We start from the raw sequence: 15,218 nt of genomic DNA on the forward strand, positions 1-15,218 counted from the left end.
TGGAATGGTTGGAAATACACAAAAAATAGAGTTCCTGCTTTTAAAATAAACGCTGACTCGTCTCTAATACAAAGCAAGCAGCCAAGTGCCTCCAGAACAAACACTTCACAAAGGAAGGACCAGCAGAAAATTTCAGCTTCATTGCTGGTGTAAAGTTTATATCCACATTAATCGGATCCTGTAATCCTCATTATCAATCACTGGCATTCTTGGAGCCATTCCCAAGTACCCATTTTAGGGAAAGGATTTGCTTAGAGTTAGACATAAGAACATTGTGAATAAGGACACATCCAAAGAAAAACTACTTTACCAAAGATGTGGTACTTAAGTCTGATGCTAACCTATCCTGAAAGCTTAGTGTCTTTAGTTCTTAGAAAGGAATGCACTTTTGGAGCTCTGGTTGTACATTTACAGTGCACACTGGTGAAATGGACAAAGCAAATGTTCTCCTGGTCTTGTATGCTAGCACATCCCATCTACCTAACAGGAGATCTGAGGGCCAGCTGGGTAACATTGAGTACAGTGCCGAATATCTTCATTTCCTGGGGGAATACACAGCACTGACAGGAGGTTGGTTCATGCTCGCTGATCTGCAAGGTCTGATCCCAGTGATGGAAGCTCTTGTACCCAGTTCTCCCCATGCCAGGGCTGCATCTCATGCTTCTGAGATCTGCTGCCTAGTTGTGCCAGGTGTCTAATGCCACAAAGTCAGAAATGATAGCCCGTGACACAGGGAGTTAGCTGGGGAGTCTGGTGCCTCAAAGCACCCCACATTGACAGAGCACCCCCCATAAACAGTCCTTGCTGTAGCCTGGCAGAGAGGCTCCTGCCTAACACCCAAGGTCCCAGAGAGGGACATCTGGGAGGTCTGCCTGAAGGGTGACTTATTCAGTTATAGCGTTAACACAGCAGACGTCTTTTGCAGATTTAGCATCACACAGCTTGGCAAGTGAAATATAGATCAATAGATCATATAGATCATCAGTAAAACACTCAGAAGGAGGAACTTGCAGAAGTGCTTCCTCTCTGACTGACGGCAGGCCTGGAGAGGGAGCAGCAGCACCATGGGCCACCTCTTCTTCCTCCCAGGTGAGAAAGCCTGGCCAAGTGCCTATGCAGAGATACATTTCACACACAAAAGGCTCTCCTTATACATCATGTTAGCAGTTTTCCATGGAATCACATTAGCATTTCATTGTGTTCAAACCATACCACATTCAAATCTGTTTTTCCCAAAAGGCTTTCATTGTGCATCACTGTGGGAAATTGCTAATGCAATAAGATTGACATATAGGTTCTCCTGCAGGAACATCCGCAGTAATCTCTGCTAATTGAGCCCTCAGCTTGTGAAACCCTGCAGGGGGAAGGAAGGGAGGAGCATCCACAGGGCCTACGTCTTGAAGAACTGCAAAAAATAAGAGTGTGGAGGACAGGTGAGCACCAATATTAGTATGTTTTATCCACGTAAAGATCTGACTCAATGGCAGAGATTGCCTTGGACAAGAGGCCAACGGTCCCAAGTAGTAGCACTGAGGCATTTTTCATTAAAAATAACTGGATGTACTTGGGCTCTCTATGGCAGTTATATCACAACAACAGGACTAAGAATAAAAGGAGCAAGGGCTTGTCTATCTAGTTCCCTCCTGAGAGGGAAAGTAGGAGACAGTTGGCCATTCCCAGTGGCTTCAGCTGAAGATGTGGTTCCTCAGCTTCTCTGTAAACCAGAACACTTGCTTATGAGTTTAAACAGGCTTCATACGCCTACATTTGAGCCTAGTAGTATAAAACAACGGCTGGATTCTCTTAAGCATGTAAGACAACATGTCACGTTAACAACCAACTTCAGGAAACACTCAGCAAAAGGCAGAAATAGGTCCCTGAGTCTTTAAAAGAAACACATCTCTCTTCTGCAAACCGAAGAGTCCCAAGCAGGTTACCACCAAGAAGCCTTGGTCCCAGCATCAGTCCTGTAGGACATGCAGTGGGGCAGCATGGGAGCCACGGGCTGCTGGCTCGCACAGGAATGAATTTGGGTTTCTCTACTCTAGATGTCCCTGTGGAGGCTTCACACTCTGTGTGAAGTAATTCAAGATCTGACGATGAAAGAGAGATAAATTAGCTACCTCATATGCGCTGCAGGATAAGAAACTGCATGTTGGCAGCTGGGCTGGAGTAATTTGACAGAGACAAGTAGCTTCTGGATAGGCCAGGCCAGCAAGTAACCATAACGGAGTCTTGAAAAGCCATGTGAGCTGCTTGTGTCTCCAGTCAGTTCCATGCCTACTGGGCAGTGCGGGTGGTATTGCAGCCTGCCGCAGGCCTCTGGTAAATGGTTTTCCCTCAGATGTTTCAGGGTACCTGCTATACAGGTACCCTGATGGGGATGGCTTTTTAAAGCACCATGGACTCTCCTGATGAGGAGCACTGCAAAAGAATGCTTAAAAAAAAATTATTTTGAAAGGTTTTTTTGTTAAAGAAAGGCATGGCAATAAATCACACACAACAGAAAATTACGTATTGTTGAAATATATCGGCCTCAGCAGCAGGGTTGTTTGCGTTATAAAGGGTTCTTCATTACACAGAGCTTTGCTATTACCAGACACCACCTTCTGGAGAGGGTACCACCACCACCACCCTGCCTGCTGCTCTTCACTGCATGGCTGTGTGACCCAGTACACCACCAGGCCGAGCAAACACAGAATAACTGTTACCAAGAAATGGCCAACCTGGTTCATATTGTAGCCAGGTAATGAGGGTGAAAGGAAGCCTCAAACAGAACAAACTGTAATGACCCAAAGGTCTGTTAATTTTCTTTCCTTCTCATTTCTCTTTCAGTGGAAGGCGGGTTTGAGGCCAGTATTTCTGAGGAACTCTGGAAGTGGGGAACATTTTCAAGGCCTAAACAAAGACCAGGCATATAGAGAGACGCCAGAACAGGAGTCCGCACGGAGACATTTCAGAAAGAAAAGCAAAAGACGCAGGATTTTGGCAGGGGTCATGCTGACTGGGAGCAGAACGTAGGTGGGAGAAAAGAGCTTGTTGGGAAACAGAAGTTGCAGTATCAAGCTGGAAGGTTGCCACAGTGTGGACTAATGCTTTGGCAGCTGCAAACAAAAGGAAAGAGGAATGTAAGAAGTCACATGAAGAAAAAGTGTCAAGAGACATCTGGGAGTACTGAGACCTGTGAGGAAACCAAAGAGGCAAAGATGATGCTAAGTTTGGCAGAGGTGTGGATGGTGATGTTGCTGACAAGGAAAAAGAGTGGGAAGGAAATAAATTTTCGAGAGAAGGATGTGGGAAAGATAAGGCATTTCTCCTCCCAATCAGAAACATACCTCAGTCTTAATGCTGCCTCAGAAAAACAGAGATAGATTATCAGATTTTATTTTCTTTTTTTTTTTTTCTCTTTTTTTTAATGTAGGGATGACTGAGTAAACTGGGAAACTGACTCCACTTGGTGTCCACCTCCACTGTGCCCCTGATGTACTCTTGTCCAGAGGAGCTGAACCTCAAAGCAAACTGTTCAACCTTACACCTGTCTAAGATGTTGCAACAGTTCTTGCAGAAAACTTGCAAGTTGTACTGTAGAATGATCTGTCTAAAAATCACATGTATCTGCACAAAACTTGGGCAGATAATGTTTCACCTGCTTCAATTTAAATGCATAGATATATTGGTCAGGATGCCAGTCAAGGCTCTGATCCCACAGTCTCTTAGATCCACTCACCTACAAAAGCACAGCAAGGTTTTCAGCTGCTATAATAAATACACATGCCCTAGACTCCTTAATTCACCTCTTCATCTGTAAAATTTCCACAGTATTAATCATTCAAATATTATACATAAGATGGGAAATAATTTGGGATATTTTTGAAAAAATAATTTTATTATACTGTATTCAGAGTCTAATGCTTCCTTACAACAAATGTTCTCAAAGTCATAGGACAGCAATGATTCTCTCAAATTGTCGTTGTTACTACCATCTTTTGCTGTTAATGTACAGTAACACTAATGATTCTTTACACCTGCCTGCAGCAGGAAACCAGGTAGTCTACCATAACAACCTTTCCTATGTAAGTTTTTGCTGTGCCATTTTCAGTTAAAATATTTATGATGTTGGGTTTTTTCCTTTCTTCTTCATCCCTGTAATTACTATTTGTAAGGGGTATATTGCACAGCAAATAGAATTTCTGTAGACTTTCACTATATTTTTTGCAGCAGACAAATTACCCTAAGTGTGTGTGTGTATATATATATATACACACATATATATAAAATATATAATTTTTTTTCCCTTTCTGGCTCCCCTTATTCTGTTAAGTTGCTTTGAGACGGGGTGCCCAGTAGTAATGCTGGAATTACTGTTTGCCAGTATCAGCACTGGTGATAAACTCTAGCTAGTGTTTTGGTTAGAGGTCACTTGTAATTAGTGGTCATTGTCCTTTGAATTTAACAATGGAAAAATAAAACTTTATCAAGACAGATTAGCCTGGCCATCAAAATTACAGCACTTCAGCATTCAGGAGAGAAGATTACATGACACACTATCTCCCAGGCTGATAACAGCAGATAGCTAAGGATTCAATGCGAGATGCAGAAAGTCTGTAAAAAAATGGAAGAAGAGAAAGGCAGATTAACTGTCCAGATGTTATACGATACATTGTACGGAGACTTCTACACTCTTGTTTTAGTGAGCTAGGCCTCATCTCATTCCCACTGAAGACAACATGGGGCACTGCCACCAGCTTCTATGAGAGCAGCTTCCAAGCCTGAGATACTACCCAGTTCCTCTACACGTCCCCACCTTCTGCAGATATTTGGCAGGAGTGTACATACCTCTTAGCTTTGGGCAAGTGTGTCAATAAAATATTAATACTCAACTTCTTCACAAAGTTGTTCAGTTGACAGCTTTGTGTGTATTCGTTTCAGTTGCTGCATGTAAATAAAAGCTTCTATCTCCAACTCACATCAACTTACAAATCCTGATTATCATACAGATTCATACAAATTTGATCTTTATTCCAGTCGTTTTTTGCAGAATTACTGTTTATCAACTTATGTGTGAGTTGTTAATAAAGTGAACAAGAAAATGTTTTTAACTCCATCACAAAGGATAGATCAGAATGGGACCCACTGCTAAACTCAGTAAATATAATAGAAGAAAACCCTTCTTGCTGCAACACACTTTAAATATATTTTTGGGCATGTTTATTTTAGCTACTATGCCAAATTAAGTCAATACTTAAAAACAACAACAACAAAAACCAACAAACAAACCACAAACATCCCCAGCCTCTGCTTTAAAATCTAACAGGAAGCAAACATGAAAACAGCCAGACACTGGTACTTATCAAATCCGAAAGAAGGGAGTTGTCTGGCTGGATTAAAACGGATGAGGTTTGTTTGAGTGGTGACATTTGTCCTACCATTGTTGAGGGGAAGAATTCTGCAGCGCTTCCTTCAGTCTATACTCCTGAAGATGAGAGGATTACTCCTCCGGCACAAATACATGCACGTCTAAAGATGCACATTTCCACACACTGGAGACACAAAGTACTGAAACTTGCTTTTTATCTGCAGTGTCCTTCCCAAACCACTGCAAACTTGAATACATTCCCAAGCCATGCACATCATTTCCCACTTCTGAAGGGAGAGCTCGTTCACTGAAAAGATGACCATTCCCGGATGAGAATTTTTTTCACTAATTTATAAAACGCAAGTAATTAACAGTACGCCTCTGTGTGTGCATGCATGCGCGTCCATGTGTGTCATTTATTTTTATTCCCACTAATGCCTCTTTCAAAGCAGACCTGGTTAGCATCAAATAAATTCACCCATAAAATCAAAGTAGGAAAACACAAAGTTACCACACAATATCCGAATTGTTATAAATGAGGTGAACTTTGAATTCCCTCCACTTAGAGCTGCCCGGGCATGGAGATAAAATTACAATAATCCATAATTTGCCATATCGAGGGCTATTGTTTTTGGAAATGCTGGTTACTTGCTAACAAGTAACGTTTTAACTTCAGAGACAAAAAAAAAAAAGAGAGTCCCCGTTTCTTGCTGGAATACAAACCCAAATCCCAGCAATTCAGCTCCGTTTTGCTTGGGAGCGTGTCCAGGAGCGGGATTTCTTGAACAGAAAATAGACCTCTGAAAGGGAAAGTATTTCCAAACGTGTCATGTGGGGTTTTGTCGGGTTTTGGATGTTTTTTTTAATGCTACTTAAACGAAAAGGAAAGAAATCCTAGCAGCGGGGAGACTTGTCAGCGTTCAGCCATCCATAAAAGCGTTTTTCCCCCGCGCTCCTCCTTTCGCTCGCAGCCCTGGCGTCGGTTTGTCTCATCTCGCTGCCGCCCCAGCCCCAGCCCCCGCCCGCACACCGACCGCCCCAGTGCAGCGGGGCCGGGACCGGCGGCCGCGGGGACACCGGCCCGGGGCGCCGCCGAGGAGATGCTGCGGCCGCCACCACCCGGCACGGGGAAGGATGCGGAGCAGCCCCGGCGGGAAGTTTGGGGCGACGCCGGCGGGACCGTCCCCCATGTTCTCCCTGTTCCCCCTCCCCGCCCGCCCTTCCCGGGACGCTGCCGGGAGCTCCGGCTCTTACCTGCCTCCGGGCGCGGGCTGGGGTCTCGGCGCGCCGCGGGCGGGAGCGGGGCTGCAGCTGCGCGGCGGTGGCGGGGCCAGGGCGCAGCGGCAGCGGCAGCAGCAGCCCCGGCCGGCGTCAGTCAGGCGGGAGCCGCCAGGCTGTATTAGTGCGCCGGGCTGGAGCGCGGCCAGCAGCGCCGCTGCCGCTGGCCCGCCCCTGCGCCCCCCCCGCCGCGCCCTCACACACACACACGCACACACACACACACACACGCACGCAGCGCGCACCCCGGCACCCGCCACACGCTGCTGCCCCACTCACCGCACACAGCCGGTGTGTTCACCCCGCCAACACACGGACAACCCTTGCACGGAGTTCACCCCACGGCACGGACACGCACCCACACAGGCAGAATCCACCCCGCGCATCCCCCGCCTCACACGGCTCACCTCTCGCCACACTCTGACACTCGCCCCCGCCCCGGCGTCCCGCGGGAGCGCAGCCGCCTCAGGCGCCGCCATTTCCCCGCCCCGCGGCTCCCCGCAGAGGGGGCGCCCCGATCTCTGCTCGGCCCGGCGGGGCCCTGGGCCCGGACGCGGGGCTGGCGGCAGAGCCCGGGCCTGGGGCTGTGTGGGGTCGGCGGGGCTTTGTAGGTGACCGCCGGGACCCCGTGGGGCAGTCTCAGCCCGGTGCCTGCACAGACAGCCCTTCGCCTATGGGCCCTCACACAAGCCACCCTCCACCCAAGGATGGTCACAGCAGTCACACAGGGTGACATCACCGCCATTCTGTGCCACTCCAGCTGATGCCGACCTGGCTTTTGGACACGGGACAAACTCTGTCTGTGGGGAGAGGCTGGGAAGATGCCCCTGTGGGGTGACAGGACAACAGCAAAAGGATTTGATGGGCAGGCTGCACCTTCCTGCCCTGGGCTGCATGGAGGCCGCAGCAGTGCCCTCAGCTTCTCCGCCTGGACCCCACACTGGGGCTGTCACCACGTGGCGTGTCCTGCAGAAATCCCCTTCGTCTAGTGTTCCCACCGGTGTCCAGGGCCATGACTGCTGGGGTCTCACTGCCGAGTCAGCATCTTCAATTTGCTGTTCTGAAAATCTTCCTGGTGGTGATTTTGTGAGCCGGGTTCGTGGGACCTCCATTTAGCTTTTAACTGCAATGCAAAAAAAAGGAAGCTTGTAAATAGGATTAGTGATACCAGCACTGAAGTTTCGAATGGTCCTGTCAGTTCATGGGACCAGTCAGAGAACAGTAAACTGCAGCCGTTATTGGTAAGCAGGTGTATTTTCTGCTCCACATTCTATTAAATCCTCACATTACCTATGAGTAACCATTTCTAACTATGTAGCATATTGTATTAGCTGTAAAAAAGGAGAGGCTGAAAGAGAAATATCGGGGAAGTCAAGTGGCTCCAAGGACACTAGAATAAAAGGTATTGTGAAACTAGGGCCCTAGGCAGTGCTAGGAATAAGTACCAGCAGAACCTGACCCTGATCACATTGAGGGGTTCTGGTTAAATTGCACTGAGCCTTTTGAGGTCAATCAATAAATATGATTAAAGATACCACCCTGCTGACATTTTAGCCAAAAATTTTTACATTGTAAAACATGACAGAAAAGCTAATGTTGTTTGAGTAGACATCAAAAAGCCACAATGGAATTATGGCTCCACAGCGCAAATTTATCGAGGCATGTGTGTGTGCAGGTTGAGGGGGAACAAGGAGATATAATGTAATGCCCCAAATATTTCTGTTGCCCACTTTGGTGTGAAATGTCTTAAAATACCAGTGGTTTTCCCATTGCTGCCTTGCTTTTCCTGCAGGAGACTTCTCAACAGATGCATGGCAGAAGGGATGCTGTTATTTATAAATTGCTGTAAACATTTATAAAGTGCCAGTCACACACTCTAACTCAGCATGACTTGAGATTTTATACCTATAATGCTGTTTATTTTTAACTTACGCACTGAAGACTTCACACTGCAAATGCCATACTTGCAGGCAGTTTGGGTGTCTGGGCTGAGATGTGGTGTATAAATCACTGAGGTTCTTGATCCTGAATCTGGGGGCTCTCACACCCAGGTTCTGCTGGGTCTCACTGCAGCTCTCTCAGGTGTCGAAAGCTCCAGTTGCTCATGCCTCTGCTCACAGATGCTGCTCCCAGCAAAGAGCTTGCGGGACAAGGTGGGTCTGTACTCTCACCTCCCTGATGCACAACCTGCTGTGCTGACTCCAGCCCATTTGGTTGGCAGAGTGAATTAAAATGCCAGTTCTGCTACTGAAACCATCCCAAGCAGTGGGAGATAGCTGCAGATCCACTGCCTACATTTATCAGTCATTTCCTAAATCTCTATTTTGATAGTGGCTTCAAGTGAAATGACTGAATTGCATTCATATGTGTGCAGTGACAATTTTTAACTCTACCATTTTGAAGAAGTGTAGCTAAAAAAGATCATATGGGTATATATATTACTAGAGTTTTCTATACTACAGATCATATAGCAGGGAACACTTTTTTTTGGCATACAGTTGTATTTCAGATCATGTGGCATATGCACATAGCTGTTTTATTACAACAGTTGAATATATGCTGGCGTTACCTGTGATCTGCTAAACCTGTTGAATGGCGAGCAGGGCTCGCAAATCCCACCTTTCCTTTCTTTTCTCTCCACACATACTTTCAGACCCATCCCTGAGTCCAAATCCTTGTATGCGTGGCTTTCAAACCCTGTGTCCTCATCGTAAGGCTCTGCTGTCCCCTCCTCCTGCCACTGTGACTCACCATCTGTCATTCCCCTGCACCACCCCGGCTCTGAGAATTCCATTTCTCGTTTGGCATTATCCCCTTCAAGTGCCTTATTTCCCACCCTGCCCCTTACAAGTGCAAGCACCTTCCCTTAGGCTGCACATGGTGTAACTTCTCAAATCCCATCCTGTAAAACATGGACCAACCTTCTTTATTCATAAACCAAAGCCTGATCTGAGACTGTTCTCCTTTTTTTGGTCTGTATTTGGTCTTTTTGTGCTGGATAGCTTTGTAAAGAAAACCATCAGTAAAAGGACAGGTAGAAAATAGTAAAAACTGGTTATAGCTGTAAAAGGGAAGGAAGGGTTCTAATTTCTTTTAGCACTGAAACTTTGTAAAACACAGAATAACATGAATTTTCCACTTGAAGGGAACTGCAAGTTCCTAGGAGCTGTAAATATATCTACTTTGTATGTTCTGCTTCAGGGGTCCAGTGAAGTACTGGCACTGTCTACCACTGCACAAGAAAGAGCTGTTAGCACAGCAGCGCCATGTGCTGCGTGATGGAGACACCTCCAGTGGCTCTGAGTGTGCTGGCACGGGCATGAGAAGACTTCAAGCCACAGTGTCATGGATTTACTTGGTAACTTACATTTCCCTCATGGGCTTTCTCTAGGCAAAGACACAGCAGGCACTTGCCTCTGGCAGCAGGTTCTTGGGAACAGCAACATCACTGTGGTTCTGCTGCCGGCTTTGCCTGTCCTGGAGCCCTGGAAAGTGAGGGCTGTTCTGTATCGCAGCGTGGAGTCAGAGGTGTAGGGCAGCGTTGCCGAAAAGGAGAAGCTGACTGTTCAAGCAGCAGCAATCACTATCCCACCTCCTCAGTGGGTGCATGAACAACAAGCCCAAACCCTGCCAGGATGCCCAGCTCCACACCTTTTGCTCCTCTTTTCAGGGTAGGACTGGGCCAGCCACAACCCCTCACCCTTGGGTTTGGCTAAGTTTGACATTGCTTGTGCTGTGTAGAAGCTTGGAGCTTGCTCAGTTTACCCTGCTTCTCATTCACAGGCAGCTTGAGTATGTCAGTATCCTAAGGTCTGAACAGTTTGGACACATCTGTATCAGTTTTAACAATAAACACTTAAAACATCAGGGAATCTTCTGTCACACATCTTTTCCAGCACAAACAGGATGAAACATTTGCTCTGCACAAACATGTTTCATGCTACTCACATCAAATTACTGCATGTTTGTGGCTTAAGATGTTAATTTTCAGAAGAAAAACAGGTGGAAAAAGCAGCTGCAATCTTGTGCAACATGTTGGTGAATGCAGCATTGGAGAGACAGTGCTGGACAGCTGTGTTCTCTGCTCACTCACAGCAAAGGTATTAGAATTGCTCATCTCACTACTCTTTGCTTCAGACAATAAAGTCAGAGAGGCAGAAGAATGAGGTAGGCAGGCAGGTCAGGAGTGCATGCCGAAAGGCAGAGAAGGAAGAAAAGGAAATCAGTGGTGGAGTGGACATGTAACAAACTGAACCTGAGAAGACTAAAGCAACAGTTCAGAAATACTGAGAGACACAGGTGAGCAGGCTGAATGGCTTCATGTGCTGCCATCAGAATGTGGATTCTGCCCATCTTGGGTCAGACAACCAGTAAGATCTAAAAGTTACCATTTATCTTCGTGGCACTTTTCATCCAGAGTTGAAAGAGGTGTCAAAAAGTGAATGAGCTCAATGTGATAAGGACAAATTGACTTAAAACATTCTTGGTAACTTTCAATTACCAACCAAAAAGACTCAGGAAAACATTTGGACTGGCCAGGTTATTTCAGTTTTTAGAATTGGAAAGGATCATTTTCTATGCAGCACTATAGTTGAACTGAAGACTTTTGCTATTGCGTGTATGTAAGTACCTGCTGAAGCAGCTGCACAAGAATGAAGTCATATTATTTGTGATTAAAGATATTGGGGGAAAATTCTGCTCTGAGCTACAAGAGCATAAAGTTAAAGTAATTCCAGTGAAATTTGTCATCATCTTATTATACTCAAACTCCATAGACTCCCTTGTGTTTTTTCCTTTCACACATACAAATATTTGAATTCAATCCACTGAAGTTTTTAATGCATTGAGATCCAGCTACCTGTCTTGTTATTTGTGCTGAGTTTGTTCCATGCTGCAGAGAGTAAGACTCTGAGATGCTCAGAACAACATGACTGTTGGGATGTCTCTTTATTCCAAGAGATGTGGATTGACCCCAGACTAGCTGAGATGAATTTGAAGTACAAGATCTTTCAATTGACAGAATCTATTGTTTTCTCTTTAAAACGATGAAGCCACACGGAGGAAGAGGACAGAGACAACTTACTTTTGCATTTTTTGTTCCTTCTGTATAACAATGTTGATGACATAGTAAATCTTAGAAGGTAAACTCTGGCAGGATTCTGTTTCCATTGTTTTTAGCCAGCACTGGCTGAAATGTGTAATAAGAAATCACATCCTTGCTGTTTGCTTGACCTGGCTGAAATATTTATGTGCCTCAGTCTCAGCTGGCACTGGTTCAAGAACCGCTGTAATCCTCTGCCTTCACTTCACCTTCTGAACTTCACACCTAATGTTGGGAAGAATCAGATGAACTGTCAGCCATTTCACCTGAGTCCACTCTTTATCTTACTAGCCTGAACAGTTTTCTTGTTGTCGAGGATTTGCTTGGATGAAAATAAACAGTATGGAAAAGAACCAATTATGTAAAGATTCATAAACAGTAAAAATGAACCACTGTCCTCTGACTTCACACATATCCAGAGGTCCCAGTACTTCCCTGAACTTTGGCATCAAAGCCAATAGTTATGGTTGAGCTAGAGCAAATCTTCTGGAAAAACATAGATTTTGAAATCTTTAGTGATGGAAAATCCATTACAATCCTTGCTAAGTTGTTCTGGGATTAGGCTTATCCTTGCTGTAAAGACAAATGGCTTTCTCTGCTCTGTATTTTTCTAGCTTCAGCTTCTAGCAATTTGATCTTGTATCTACACACGGGAGGCTAAAAGCTCATTATTACTATGTCGCTCTTCCTTTACAGCCTGTGCTTATGCTACCTTTTCCTTCATACACTTGAGAACGGCCCTTAAGTATCATTTTAAGAGTTACTGGGCTCTCCTTGAGCCCATTTCAAATTCTCAGCATCTTTCTGAATTGTCAACATCAAGAACTGAGTGTTCTCCAGCTCTGCCAGACATCAGGGGACATACACGGAGCTCTGCCAACTTTTTAGCCTTATTATGTCTACATTTCAACCTATAAAGATCACATCAGCATTTTAGTATTTTTGGCTCTTGCTGAGATGATGCTCAAGATCTCTTTAGATTATAGATTAGACTCCCCATCTTCTCATACCTCTGCCTGCAAATGTTCTTCACTCCTGCACATCACCTTATTTTTGACGTACAGGAACATGCACTGTTTTCTTGCACGAGGCTTACAAGTAAGTACTGGAATAACTTCCCTGTGGATGGGGAGGAATTTCTCCCCCTGAAGAGCAGATTAAGCAAAAACCTGTCAGAACAGCTGGTCCTTCCTTGGAAGTGGGGAGGGATGAAGTGCCCTTGAGGTCCTCACCTGCCCCATTGACAATCTGACTACATCCATCAACTCCTTGATTTTTTTCTCTCCTCTTTTTACCAATGCCATAATCTGTGTCATTGGCAAAGTTCTCAGTAACAACTTTGTCGTTTATTATGCATCACTGTTAAAAACATAGTTAAATACTACAAGGTCAAGGAACAATCTCTTTGGGCCCTCATTAAAAACCCATCAGGTTGATAAAATTTTCCCCATTTATGGTGACATTTTCAGACCTAGAAACTAGTCAGTTTTTAATCAATTTAGAATAATACAAATTCAATACAGCTTACATTAATTTCCTAATTAAAATGTCAGGTAGCATGAAGCTGAATACCTCTGATAGTCTGCAATACCAAACCTATTTCCTTTACCAGCTAAACTTTTAATTCCATTTTAATTTCACCAGATATTTTTGTTGACTGATGGTACTTACTTTGTCCTCCTTTAATTCTTTAGTGACTATGACCTGTGTTAACTATTCTGTGGGTTTACCTGTAATTGCTTTTAGCTCTAAACCATCTCAAATTATACCACCCATTCCATATGTCTCTTTATGAATGCCGGATTAATATTAGCTGTCTTCCACTTTAATGTTCCCAACCTTCTAAAATCTGCTGAAGTAACGTGCAAGGGTCAGAGAGCTCCTTGATGCTCACATTTAAAATTCTTGAGAGCAAGGTGTCAGGATGCGATGACTAAAAAGTGTCTTAAGTTATTGTTAAATTAGAAAAATATGTTATTACCTTGCAGTATAAGTAATGTGTAATTTTTAAAATTATTATTATTTTTTTTAATCCAGATACTTTTTGAAGTACCTGCCTTGGCTTTATTATTCACAGTTCTCTCATTTCCATCTGTTAGAGAGGCAAGTAATTGTTTTAATTCCTTCAGTTTCTGGGATGCTGACTTCCTTTCTTTCTGTTAATTCTACAAGCTCGTTTTGTTTCTGTATTTTTTTTTTCTAAAACCTCTATTTATTTTTTGTCTCCTGTGTTTTAGAGAATAGATTTGAATTCATACCCCTTCTGAGCCAGTTTGTTCTCTTTTAACCAGAATAGCCTCCCTTCTCAGTTGGATTGTGGTTTTTAAAGCAGCTCCTAGAATGTTTTAAGCAGTTTCTAATTATTATTACCTTTCCTATTTATTTTCTTTCTTTTCAGCTGATTTATCTTTCAACTGTTTTCAGCTTTGTAAGACTGGGTTGCTTTGGTGTTGTGATTTTTTTGTTGTTTGCTTTAGTTTTTTGTTTGTTGGTTTGTTTTTTCTTTGTTTGGTTCAGTTTTTGTTTTGTTTTGTTTTAAAATAGGAAGAACACGTATAGCTGTCTGAAATGTCTTTTGGTCACTCATCACAAATGCAATCAAGTCACAATACCTTGCACTTAAGCAATCTCTTTAATTTAGTGATGGACTTCTCTTACCAGTCAAGATTGAGTCTAGCACATATTCCTTTCATGTTAGATGCTGAATTTTAGGGTCCAGGGAAGCCATCCTTACTGAGCAGAACTTTTAACAAGAAATTAATGACCTTGCAGGATATCCTTTCTGATCCTTCCTCAATGTACATTTAAAAGCAAGTCCATAGAGAGGTTTTTCACTTGGCCTTGTTATCAATGAAAAAGATCAGCACATTTTGGAAATATGAAGAGTGGGGTCATCTTAACGTGCTAATTTCAGGTCTTGTGGGCCTTTTTCCATTTGAAACTCAGCTTAAACAGTTCCATCTACAGAAGTTTGGTGCCAAATAGAAACAAAATACTTTTGTCTTTATAACGTTAAGGGGTGGGCATATGGAATCATTACCTTAGCCACTTGTCAGCTTAATAGTTCTTACCATGTTTTATCTTCATAAACCAGTCATAATGCAGCAGTGATCCCTAGAAAGCCCTCATGTGCTGTGTTTATTTAGAAGATATGGTTATTTGGATCCTCACATGGTTATGTGGTTTCTTCATATTCCTGCTGTAGAAAGGGGAAAATAATGGTCACAAAACAAGCCACTTCACATTTTTTTGTTTTTGTTTTGTTTTGCTTTATTTCCCCTTTTTAGTTCAGGGACTTACTCTCTCATTAACAGATGTCTCAAAACAGAGGCTGTTAATATGTTTCACTTTCTGAGAAAGCCCATCTTGAAATGTCATTTGAAACTCTCTTCACTAAGTGGTGTCCTCGGACTTCCTTCTCCAGATGAAAACATGAAAAGATGTTCACATTAATGTTGATGGCAAACATCTTATTAAGAATAT

At 43.8% G+C, this 15,218-nt stretch overlaps 1 protein-coding gene across 3 annotated transcripts in view; it reads right to left on the reverse strand.

The window, feature by feature from the left end:
• Positions 1 to 7,122, reverse strand: part of SMAD9 (SMAD family member 9) — a 44,441-nt gene extending 37,319 nt beyond the window's left edge. For 2 of the 3 annotated variants that reach the window (XM_065829580.2, XM_065829572.2), the window contains exon 1: positions 6,611 to 6,737. The gene's annotated coding sequence lies outside the window, so the exon portion shown is untranslated. Of the gene's footprint in view, positions 1 to 6,610; positions 6,738 to 6,913 lie in introns of those variants that run through there. The other variant, XM_071804935.1, reaches the window with a different exon arrangement.
• Positions 7,123 to 15,218: the final 8,096 nt, after the last annotated feature.

Source organism: Patagioenas fasciata, chromosome 1, assembly GCF_037038585.1.
Source record: "Patagioenas fasciata isolate bPatFas1 chromosome 1, bPatFas1.hap1, whole genome shotgun sequence".
Lineage (NCBI taxonomy): Eukaryota > Metazoa > Chordata > Aves > Columbiformes > Columbidae > Patagioenas > Patagioenas fasciata.